General features: G+C 45.5%; 1 long non-coding RNA gene across 2 annotated transcripts in view; it reads right to left on the bottom strand.

Annotated features, from left to right (window-relative positions):
• The window catches only part of LOC109317722, a 35,878-nt gene extending 24,971 nt beyond the window's left edge, over positions 1-10,907 (bottom strand). The window contains exon 1 of one of the 2 annotated variants that reach the window (XR_002103104.1): positions 10,089-10,907. This is a non-coding gene — a long non-coding RNA (uncharacterized LOC109317722). Of the gene's footprint in view, positions 1-9,833; positions 9,875-10,088 lie in introns of those variants that run through there. The other variant, XR_002103102.1, reaches the window with a different exon arrangement.
• Between the last annotated feature and the right edge of the window lie 265 nt (positions 10,908-11,172).

Below are 11,172 nucleotides of genomic sequence, written 5' to 3'. Positions count from 1 at the left end.
ACAGCCTGCAAAATTCCTTGGTGGGTTCAGAGTAATCTGAGTTTTTGACTCTGCTCTGACCCTATTTGCAAATACACCTTTTGTGCCATCTAATGTATGTGTGTCTGTGATACTTTGCGAGCTTCCAAGAAACGGACCGCAATTTTTTGCATCACCATGAAGAACAGTAAGGGCCATTGACTCAGGGCCTGTCTGAATTTCCCCTGACTGGCCAATGCTGAGGCCAGGACTGGAGGGGTCGAAGGGCCGGGGGCTCCCCACGAGGAACACCCAAGAGCCGAGGGCCTGGGGTTCCAACTGGCCTGGAGGTGGGCCAGGGCTAGTAGCCAAAGGTCCCAGTGGGGGGATCACACCTGAAGGGGAAGCAGCTCAGGGAGTTATGTTGCCTGGTTTGGTGGCAGAAGAGGCTGCCTGAGGGAAGGAATCCAGGTGGGGTTCAATAGGAGGATTTTGGGACCCAGTGTGGGGGCCAGTGATTATGATAACAGCTAGATACCATCTGCGAGGCTTGGTCTGTGGTGTGGGGAGGAATGGAGCCACAGATAGCACCCCCTGGCATTGGGGCAGAAAATGGGCAGCCTCTCACTAATTGGCATCTATTAATCAATTAACATCACGGCGTGGTGAGCGAGAGCACAGGCGGTTAGCCCAGGAACAGATGGGCGGGCTACACTGAGATCGGCCCTGAGCAGGCCCCCTGTCACAGTGTTCAACAAGATTTTCTATGTTTGGTTGACATCTGGAGGAAATTTTAGTCTATTTAAAATTGGAACAAAGTTCTTCCAATTTTGTGCCACCTAGGGAGAACACATTCCTGTTTACATTGAAACAAACTGCTTGAGAATTCTGTGAAACTTTTTGATGTAACCAGGTTATAACCCTATGAACACTATGCTATGCATGTGACATGCAGGTTGCATATAAGAATTCACTAAGGCCCTGGGCTTGAAAAGATTACGTGCATGTTAACTTTATGTACAAGTAGTCTGATTGACTTCCATGGAACTATGCGCTGTTTGTAAAACTGACTATGTAAGTCATTTCAGTATTGGTCTTTTAACATTTGTGGCCAGAACCCCAAACACAAACTTATCCAAAAAGAAAAAAGCCATATAGCTGAAGTGCCTGGAACATTTCACATATACAGATTCTTGTATTCAGCAGTACAGTACAGCAGGGCCAAGGCTGGGAAAGTACACAGCTACGGAAGTGCATATATATGGTAGCCATTCTGTTGTATAGTGAAAAATGCATTGAAGGGACAAAGAACCAGTGAGCACTTCTGGAATGCTATCCATTATATACAGTCTTGGTTATCTGGCCAGGTGTAGTAATCTGTGCATGACAGATAAATATCTGACCCAAGTTTATGATAAACCATCACAATAGTAACACTAGGATAATCTCCATAATGATTTTACATTTAAAAAAAAATAAAATTAATATATTCATCTAGTGGATTATGGTATCTTCAGATCATAGGGAAGTAAGGCTGGAAGTGACATCATAAGGACATCTAGTCCAGCCCCCTGCTCAAGGCATCCCAGCTAAGTATCTTTAACTTGTTTTTGAAAGTTTCCAAGGATGGAGATTGCACAACTTCTCTAGGTACCCTGTTCCACTGCCTGACCACTCTCAAAGTCAGAAAGCTCCTCCTTAATTTCCAACCTAAATTTCTTCTGCTGCAGCTGGAGTCCATTGGTCCTAGTCCTGTCCCCAGTAACCAAAGAGAAAAGCCCATCTCCATCCTTTCTATAATCACCCTTCAGATATCTGAAGGCTGTTAGCAAATACCACCTCAATCTTCTCTTCTCTAGGCTAAATAGCCCTAGTTCTTTCAGCCTTCCCTCATAATTCTTGTCTCCCAGGCCCCTGACATTTTTGTTGACCTATGCTGGACTCTTTTGAAACTGTCCACATCCTTTTTGAAGTTTGGGACCTGAAACTGGACACAGTTCCCCAGGGGAGGCCTCACCAGTACCAACTAGAGCAGGTGAATCACATCTCTTGGTTTGCCAGTGACATTCTTTTTAATACAACCCAGGATGCTTTGAGCTATTTTTGCAACAGCAGCACACTGTTGGCTTTTATTCAGTTTATGGTCCACCATAACTCCCAGGTCTTTTCTGCAGTACTGAAGCCTAGCCAGTCATCCTCCAGGCTGTATTTATGCATGCTGTTATTCCTTCCCAAGAGCAGGACTTTGCACTTGTCCTTGTTGAATCTCATCTTTTTTTTTTCAGTCATTCTGGATTCTAGCCCTACCCTCTAGAGTGTCCATAATTCCACCCAACTTGGTGTCATCCCCAAATTTGCTAAGTGTACACTTGATCCTATCATCATCAAAATCAGTAATGAAGATGTTGAACAATATTGGATCCAGGACAGAGCCCTGGGGACCCCACTTGATACTTCCTCCCAACTACACATTGAGCCAATTGGACTACCCACTGAGTATGATGATCCAGCTAGATATGTATTCACTGTACATTACTTTTGTCAAGTCTGTTTTCCCTTAGGTTGTTAATGAGCATCTCATGGGAGACAGTGTCAAAAGCCTTGCTAAGTCAAAGTATACAGCATACAAGGCTCTCTCTTCATCCACAGAACCTGTCACTTCATCATAGAAGGAAATCAGATGGGTCAGGCATGATTTGCTCTGCATGAATGCATGTTTGCTATCCCCAATCACTTTGTTCTCCTTTAGGTGCTTCACAAAGTATTCCTTGAGCACCTGCTCTATAAACTTTCTAAGTACCAGTCAGCCCAAGTGACTTCTATATTTCCACAGATCCTTCTTCTTCTCCTTCTTAAAAACGGGCATTATATTTGCCCTTTTTCAGTCATCTGGGACCTAACTTGACCTCTAGGAATTCTCAGAAAGGATAGCCAATGAAATTACCCGAAATTACCTCAGTCAATTCCTTCAGCATCCTTGGGTGTATCCCATCTGGCCCTGCCAACTTGAAAGCATCTAGATTCTCTAAGTAATCCCTAACCTGTTCTGCCATTACTGTAGGCTCTATGTCTTCTTCCTTATCTCTGCTACCAACTGCACTCATCATCTGGTAGCTACCCCTATTTTTGAAAACTGAAGTAAAAAAAGGCAGCCTTCTCTGCATCATCTATGACCAGATTGCCTTCCACGTTCCATTAGGGACCTATGGAATCAATGGTCTTCCTCTTACTTTTGACATACCTATAGAATCTGGTTTTATTGCTTTTATATCCCTTGCCAGCTGCATCTCAAATTGTGCCTTAGCCTTCTAAACTGTCTTCCTGCATCCCCATGCAACACTCTTGTTTTCTTCCCTTGTACTGTGACCAAGTTTACACTTTTTATAATATTCCTTCTTTGAGTTTCAGCTCCTTGGAAGAGATTGTATCTAGCCACCCTGTTCTCCTATAGCACTTCCCATTCTCCCCCACGGCTCGGTCCCGGGGCCTGCACTGTTCAATTTCTTTATTAGTGACTTGGATGAGGGGGTGAAAAGCACCCTGTTTAAATTCGCAGATGACACCAAGATTTGGGGTGAGGTGGACACATTAGAAGGGAGGTACAGGATACAGCTGGACCTGGACAGGTTACAGGGGTGGGCAAATGATAATAGGATGGGATTCAATACTGACAAGTGCAGGGTGCTGCACTCAGATAGTAGGAACCAGTAGCATATGTATAGGCTGGGGAACTCTCTTCTCAAAAGCACAGTGGCAGAAACAGATCTTGGAGTCATTATCAATTCCAAGATAAACATGGGCTGCCAATACAAGGACACGGTCAGTAGGGCTAACCGCACCTTGTCGTGCATCCACAGATGCATCACAAGCAGGTCCAAGGAGGTGATCCTCCCCTCTCTATGCGACACTGGTCAGGCCACAGTTGGAGTACTGCATCCAGTTCTGGGCGCTGCACTTCAGGAGGATGTGGACAGCATTGAGAGGGGTCCAAAGGAGAGCCACTCACGTGATCAGGGGGCAGCAGGGTAGACCCTACAAGGAGGGGCTATGGGACCTTATCCTATTTAACCTTCACAAGAGAAGGATGAGAGGGGACCTGGTGACCATCTATAAACTTACTAGGGGGGACCAGCAGGGATTGGGAAAGACCTTGTTCCCCCAAGCGCTTGTCAGAGTAGCAATGAATAATGGCCATAAGTTTCATAGTTGGTAGGGTCGAAAGGGACCTGAGCAGATCATCAAGTCCAACCCCCTGCCATGGCAGAAAAAAGTACTGGGGTCAAACAACCCCAGCAAGGTGTTTGTCTAGCCTCCTCTTAAAGACCCCCAGGGTAGGAGCCAGCACCACTTCACTTGGAAGTTGGTTCCAGATCCTAGCCGCCCTGACAGTGAAGTAGCGCCTCCTGATGTCTAGTCTGAATCTACCCTCCGCCAGCTTGTAACCATTATTTCTAGTCATCCCTGGTAGTGCTTGGGGGAACAGGGACTCCCCCAGTGCCTGCTGGTTCCCTCTGACTAGTTTGTAACAGGCCACTAGATCCCCCGATGGATTTTGTGACCTGGTCATAGAAGGCCACCAGGTTGGTCTGGCAGGAGAGTAGGTTCAGACTAGACATTAGAAGGCACTACTTCACAGTCAGGGTGGCTAGGATCTGGAACCACCTTCCCAGGGAAGTATTGCTGGTCCTACCTTGGTGGTCTTTAAGAAAAGGCTTGACAATTACATAGCTGGGGTCATTTGAACTGAGTTTTCTCTCCTGCCCAGGGCAGGGGGTTGGACTAGGAGATCTGCAAGGTCCCTTCTGACCCTACATCTATGAATTCTTCTGTTGCATTGGAATATTTTGGTCCTATGCCCTTAACATAAATTCCTTAAAGTACAGCCAGCTCTCATAGACTCCTTTTTCCCTCAGAGTTGCCTCCCAAGGAATCCTGCCCATCAGGTCCCTGAGTTTGTTCAAGTTTGCTTTGCTAAAGTCCAGTGTCTTTATTTTGATGCTCTCCTTAGGATCTTGAACTCTGCCATTTCATGGTAACCATTACCTTACCTTCCAGCTTCATATTCTCAACCAATTCCTCCCTGTTTGTGAGTGTAAAGACTTCCTCCATCACTGGCCTCTCTACCATCTGAATCAAAAAGTTAACTCCAGGAATTTGCTGAACTGCTTGTACATTGCTATGCAACATTTGTTCTGATCATTCAAGTCCCCCAGGAGAACCAAGTCCTGATATTTGGAAACTTCTGTTACTTGTTTAAAGAAGGCCTCATTTACCTTCTCTTGGTTTGAAGGCCTGTAACAGCTGCCCACCGTGACATCCTTCCTAGTGCTCTCCCCTTTGATGTTTACATAGAGGCTTTCAACAGGCTTGTTTTTCACTTCATACTGCAGGAGTACAGCATGATGAGTACAGTGGCTCTCCTGGCCATGTGGAGATCACAACCCTCTCGATCCCCACATGGCTGGCAGGCAACATCCCTGCCAAGTGGAGGTGGCTCTCTCAGCCATGTGGGAATTGGGACTGTGTCCCCTGCCAGCCCCAGGGCTGGTACCTGGGCAAGCCTAGCCTAGCTGGCTGCTGCAGGGGGGCAGAGCAGGACAGGAGCAGCTCTGAACTGGGCTGCTCCTGTCAGGTGCAATTTGCTCCCATATGTGTAGATTTGTTTTAATGAGCCTAAATTTTCTGTGAAGGCCCTGAGCTTGAAAGAAAATGGCCCTGTGAAGGAAATTCACAAAGTTATCTCCAAGTTAACTCCAGGAATTTGCTGAACTGCTTGTACATTAATTGCATGTGTAGAAGTGCTCTTTGTAATTCAACTATGAACCTTACCAGACTGGGAAGTTAGATAAAGCTGAGCAACTGGGTACTGCACCTAGCAAACAAGGTGTAAACAAATGTTCCTTCTAGACCCAGCAGGAATGTGAAAAATGGTAAAAGCAGCTCTCTGGTCAATTTAATAAGTAGAAGGCAGAATAGATTTGCACCTTATAAGGTACAGACAGAAATGCAGCTCCCCACTGTAACTGAGAATGCTTTGCAGGAAGCCTTTTGAGTTACAATGATCCCTGCTTTTGAGTTACAATGATCCCCTGGTTTTGGGGAGTGGGAGGAAAATCTAGCTGCTGGCTGCCCAGCCTGCAGCCAGGTTCCCCTTGCAACAGCCCCTCCTGTCTCCCAGCCTGTCCCTGATTCAGAAGGGGAGGGGGGAAAAGGAGCAGAGGAAGCTCATTCTGGGGGTTTCCCAGCCACCTCTGGAGGATGGGGCGGGTGTATTGGGCTGAGTCCCCCCCTGCCAAACTTCTTCTGCTCCCTTTACCCCCTCCCCTTCTGAAAACAGCTCAAGGCTGGCAGGCATCCCAGACAGAAGTTACAGAAGACACTGTGTTTTGAAACTTCTTCAGCTGACCCAGTCATTTTTGAAGCTGTCTCCAGCCATGCACTTGTGTTTGGTCATGGACATAAACTGCTTTCTGTGGTCACATCAGGTGAAAATTGTCACTTCTGTCTGCACCCAATTGACTAACCAAAGTAGCTATAGCTATATAGCAGGAGTCTTTATGAACTGAAGGTCACTTTATCTGCTGAGAGAGGATGTGCAACAAGCAGTGTATAAGAAAGAGAGATAAATTAGAATACAAAAGGCAAGGGAAGAGATGAAAGGGGGAAAAGAGGGGCAGTGCTGGAAGAAGCAAGCAAACAAGCAGTAAACTCATAGGAACAAAGCAGTCACTTTAGCTAAACATCTCACATGATGTTTTTAAAAAATATGTATGCATCTTTATTCAGATAGAAGTGAAAATGTAAAGTTTGCTTTTTGTTTGTTTGCTTTGTTTTCATTTTTCACTCTGACAGTATCCTTGGTTCATTTAAAAAAAGCAGGTTTTTTATATTAATAAATGAAAACATAATGTAGATGGAGTTCATACATTTTCTAACAGAATGGGAGCCAGAATGAGGACTCCAGAAAAAACTGAGTCTCTTTGGTTTTGATGAAGCTGTGAATGTCATGATATGCATGTTTTGTGGACTCAGTACTGGAGACTTGGGAAACCTTGCTTCTACAGCTGACCTGAGACAAGTAATTTAACCTTTTTGTTTATAGGCTTAACTTTTCTGTTTCTTGTCTATGTAGATCAGTGGTTCTGTCTTTTAGGATTCAAGATGCATCCCTCTGACTCAAAGCACCCCTTAAAAAATGTCAGCTCTTAGTTTTTACTTGATTTTTTTACTACAAAAAATAATAGAGCAATTTTTCTGTTGCAAAGTAATCAGAAAGACTATAACAGGTCAGAACATGGGTGACTGATGCCTCCTGAGTTGGGGGGGTACTTGCCTCTGCAGTGGCCAGTTGGCGACCAGGGGGGAGGTCCCTCCCACAGCAGATCCTGCCGACTGACAAGTGGCAGTGGCACACCCCTGCCATTTCCGGGTCTGCCACTGGCAGTTCCGGATGAGCACAATCAGCCATCGGGGAACTGCAGTGATCATTTTTTCTGGTGCCCCACTCCGTAGCCAGTGCTCTCAGAGACGACCACCAGCACTCTCACATGCTCCCCCTGCCTGGGAACACTGGCTCTCAGGGGGTGCACGTGCACCCCTTATGTGTTGCCACTGGGTCAGAATATATTTAACACTATGGATTCCTATTAGAAATCTCTGGGGTTATCATGTGAATCATGTTTGGCTATCTGGGAGGTTAGGGGGACATTGGATTGTATTAAGAATGGCTAACAATCTAACGTAATTCACTGAGGTGCACAGCTCACACGAGTTAGGTGGATCTAAGTGCAAAATGTACAGAAGTTCAGGACATTTAGATCTGTCTAAAAATGGCCAAACCTATCTAAGTTAACCCTATTTCTGAGTGTAAGTGTAACTAGATGCTTAGGCGATGGGCAGGGTCGGCAGGTGGGAGTACCAGTTCTCCTCCTGCAAGCACTGGCCAGTGAGTGGGAGTGCCGTGGTGCTCCCAGAAGCAGCCACAACCACTTCTGGAAGCAGCCACAGTGATCGACCACCTTGCAGTTGGCTGTGGGGGGACTCCCTGCCCCCCCAGTGAGCAAGATTGGCAGCATTGGGGACTCCCCCTGGTTGCTGACTGGTCACTGGGGGGGCATGTGCTTCCCTTGACTAAGGCGGCAGCAGTCGCCCATGCCATTCCCTGATTCCCACCCTGTGGACACTTCCTGCCCTACCCATTCCTTCTGTAGACCCTGCCTGCCACTCCAATCTAACCAAGTCCCCCCCGCCCCCAACATCCCCATTCGAACTTGTCTTAGATTGGGTGGCCATTTTAAACTCAATATAACTTCCCCCATGAATGTTTGTACACACCTCTAATCATGCTAAGATTCTATGGTACCCCTGAAATGATCTCAAGGTATTCCAAGGTGCCACAGCATTATGGTTGAGAATTACCAATGTAGGCTGTGAGCTTTCTGGGATAGGAAATGGATTTAATAGATTTCATAGATTTTAGGGAGTGGGACCTATTAGATCAGCAAGTTTGACCCCCTGCCCTGGGCAGGAAAGAGTGCTAGGGTCAGATGATCCCAGCCAGGTGTTTGTCCAATATCCTCTTAAATACGTCCAAGGAAGAGGACAGTACCACCTCCTTTGGAAGTGTTTTCCATATTTTGGCAACTTTCACTGTAAAGATTTTTTTTCCTGATGTCCAATCTAAATTTGCTTTCCTTCGGTTTGTGGCCATTGTTTCTAGTTACCCCAATGGGCACCCTGCTAAACATCATATCCCCTATTTCCTGCTGTCCCCCCGATGTGTTTGTAAATGGCCACAAGGTTACCTCTCGGTCTTCTCTTGTAAAGGCTGAAGAGATTCAGGTCCCTCAATTGGTCCTTGTAGGGTTTTTTTTCTGTAGGCCTTTCACCAGACAGGTGGTCCTCCTTGGAACTCTTTCCAGGTTAACTACATCCCTCTTGAAGAGCGGTGCCCAAAACTGGACACAGTACTCCAGCTGCGGCCTGACCAGTGCCTCATAGAGTGGAAGTAACACCTCCCTAGACATGTTTCTGATGCACCTACTTATGCAAGAAAGAGTGCAGTTATCTTTACTTATTATTCAATCACATTGGTGACTTATTTTCAGTTTGGAGTCGACTACAACTCTGAGATCCCTTTCATAGATTTCATATTTCATAGATTTCATAGACATTAGGGTTGGAAGGGACCTTGGGAGATCATCGAGTCCAGTTGTGCTACTTAGAATGGTATCTCCCAGGCTATAGGAGTGTGGATGATTCTTCCTCCCTAGGTGTAACACATGACACTTACATTTGTTAAACTGCATCCCACTTCCCCAGCTTGTCCATATCTGCCTGGATTCGCTCCCTGCAGTCTAATTTGTGTACCACCCCCCATAGTTTGGTGTCATCTGCAAACTTGGACAGGGTGCTTTCTACTCCCTCGTCCAAGCCACTAATGAAGATATTGAATAGTACCAGTCCCAGGAAAAAGCCTTGGGGGATTCCACTGCCCACATTTCTCCAGGTAGAAACTGACCCATCTACCACCACTCTCTGAGTACATCCCATAAGCCAATTTTCCGCCTACTGGACTATGTAATAATCTACATTACAACGGTGTAGTTTATTGATAAGACTTTGGTGCAACACTGTGTCAAAGGCCTTTTTAAAATCTAAGTAAATAACATCTACCTCTATTCCTTCATCCAAGCATTTTGTGACCTGGTCAGAAAAAGAAACCAGGTTCATCAGGCAGGATCTGCCTGCTGTGAACCCATGCTGATTGCCCTTTAGCATTAGTTTACCCGCTTGTCCCCCACAAATGTGATCCTTAACAATTTTCTCAAAGGTCTTGCCAAGGATAGAGGTGAGGCTAACCGGCCTATAGTTACCTGGTTCCTCCTTCCTCCCCTTCTTGAAAATAGGGACCACATTGGCTATTTTCCAATCCTCTGGGACTTGTCATGAGCACCACAAGTGCTCAAACAGTTGCGCCAGTGGATCTGCTATGACTCCAGCTAATTCCATAAATACCCTAGGATGAAGATCATCAGGACCTGTTGACTTAAACATATTCAACCCTTCCAGATGCCCCTTTACTGGGTCAGCACTAACAGTTGGTGGGTTGGTATCTATCTCGCACTTACCTAAAGTCCCGTTGGGATGCATGTTTGTATTCATGTTCATGCAAAGAAATATCTTATTATGTGTCTGTAGAAGGACTAGCTTTTGCAGCAGGGCCCTGATTGTGCTGGACCTGTAGACACTGCTATAAAATAAACAGTAATTACACACAGGGCAAGGAAAAGAGGGGAGCTAAAAATGCCATGTTAAATGATTACTAAATTTGCACTGTCAAGCATTCAAAGGTTAATGAATGCAAAATTAAGGTTACTCATGCAGCCTAATCCAGCCCCCTGTGTATATACCTTATGCACAGTCTTTCAGTACATGATGATAATATAACCTTTTTTTCCAGTCAGGAGTGAGTGGGATAATATTTCACTTTATCTCCATATGCAATTTTTGACCTCTGGTCATATTTAAAACACACCATCCAAATCAGACACTGAATATAAATTTCCTAATTTCCATGGTACTCTCATCATCGTACCTGATTGCTTCACAAATATCAATGACTTTATTTTCATAGTATCCCTGTGAAATCAGGTAGTCTTATTATTCAGTTTTACTATAGTTGGGGAATTGAGACCTGGAGAGGTTAATACCAACATTGTCAAAAATTGCTATTAATTTTGGGTACCCACCTGGAGAGACCTCAGGCCTGACTTTTTCCAAGTACTTGGTATTTTTACAGCATTTGATGCATTCAAAGCTTGACAGCTACTGACTGCAGCTGCAGTTAAGAGTGCTTAAAACTTCTGCAAAGCTAGCCCCAGCTGTCTCATGTTGGGCACCCAAGACTAAAGAACTTACAATTAGTGCTCACTTGTGCCTATTTTGGTTTACTCGTGTGTTACCTGTCAGCTCCATGTTCTTGGGGAACCCTGATACAGGACACAGACTGTCTGACTCACAAAGACTCACCCCCCCAACCTAAACAGAAAACCTGAAGCAGAGACTGCAGTGAATTCTGGGATCAGCAAAGCAGGAGAGCACTGCATGATGGGGAAGCTGTGTTCCAAATGCTAATCGACCCTTACACCCAGCTCAGCATGTATCAGACCAGTTCTAATCTGGATTTACAAAGGACTTTCCCCCCCCACACAC

Source organism: Crocodylus porosus, unplaced genomic scaffold (assembly GCF_001723895.1).
Source record: "Crocodylus porosus isolate Cpor-Errol unplaced genomic scaffold, CroPor_comp1, whole genome shotgun sequence".
NCBI lineage: Eukaryota > Metazoa > Chordata > Crocodylia > Crocodylidae > Crocodylus > Crocodylus porosus.
Note: the sequence above shows the minus strand (reverse complement) of the source record. Positions and strands in the feature narration are given on the sequence as shown.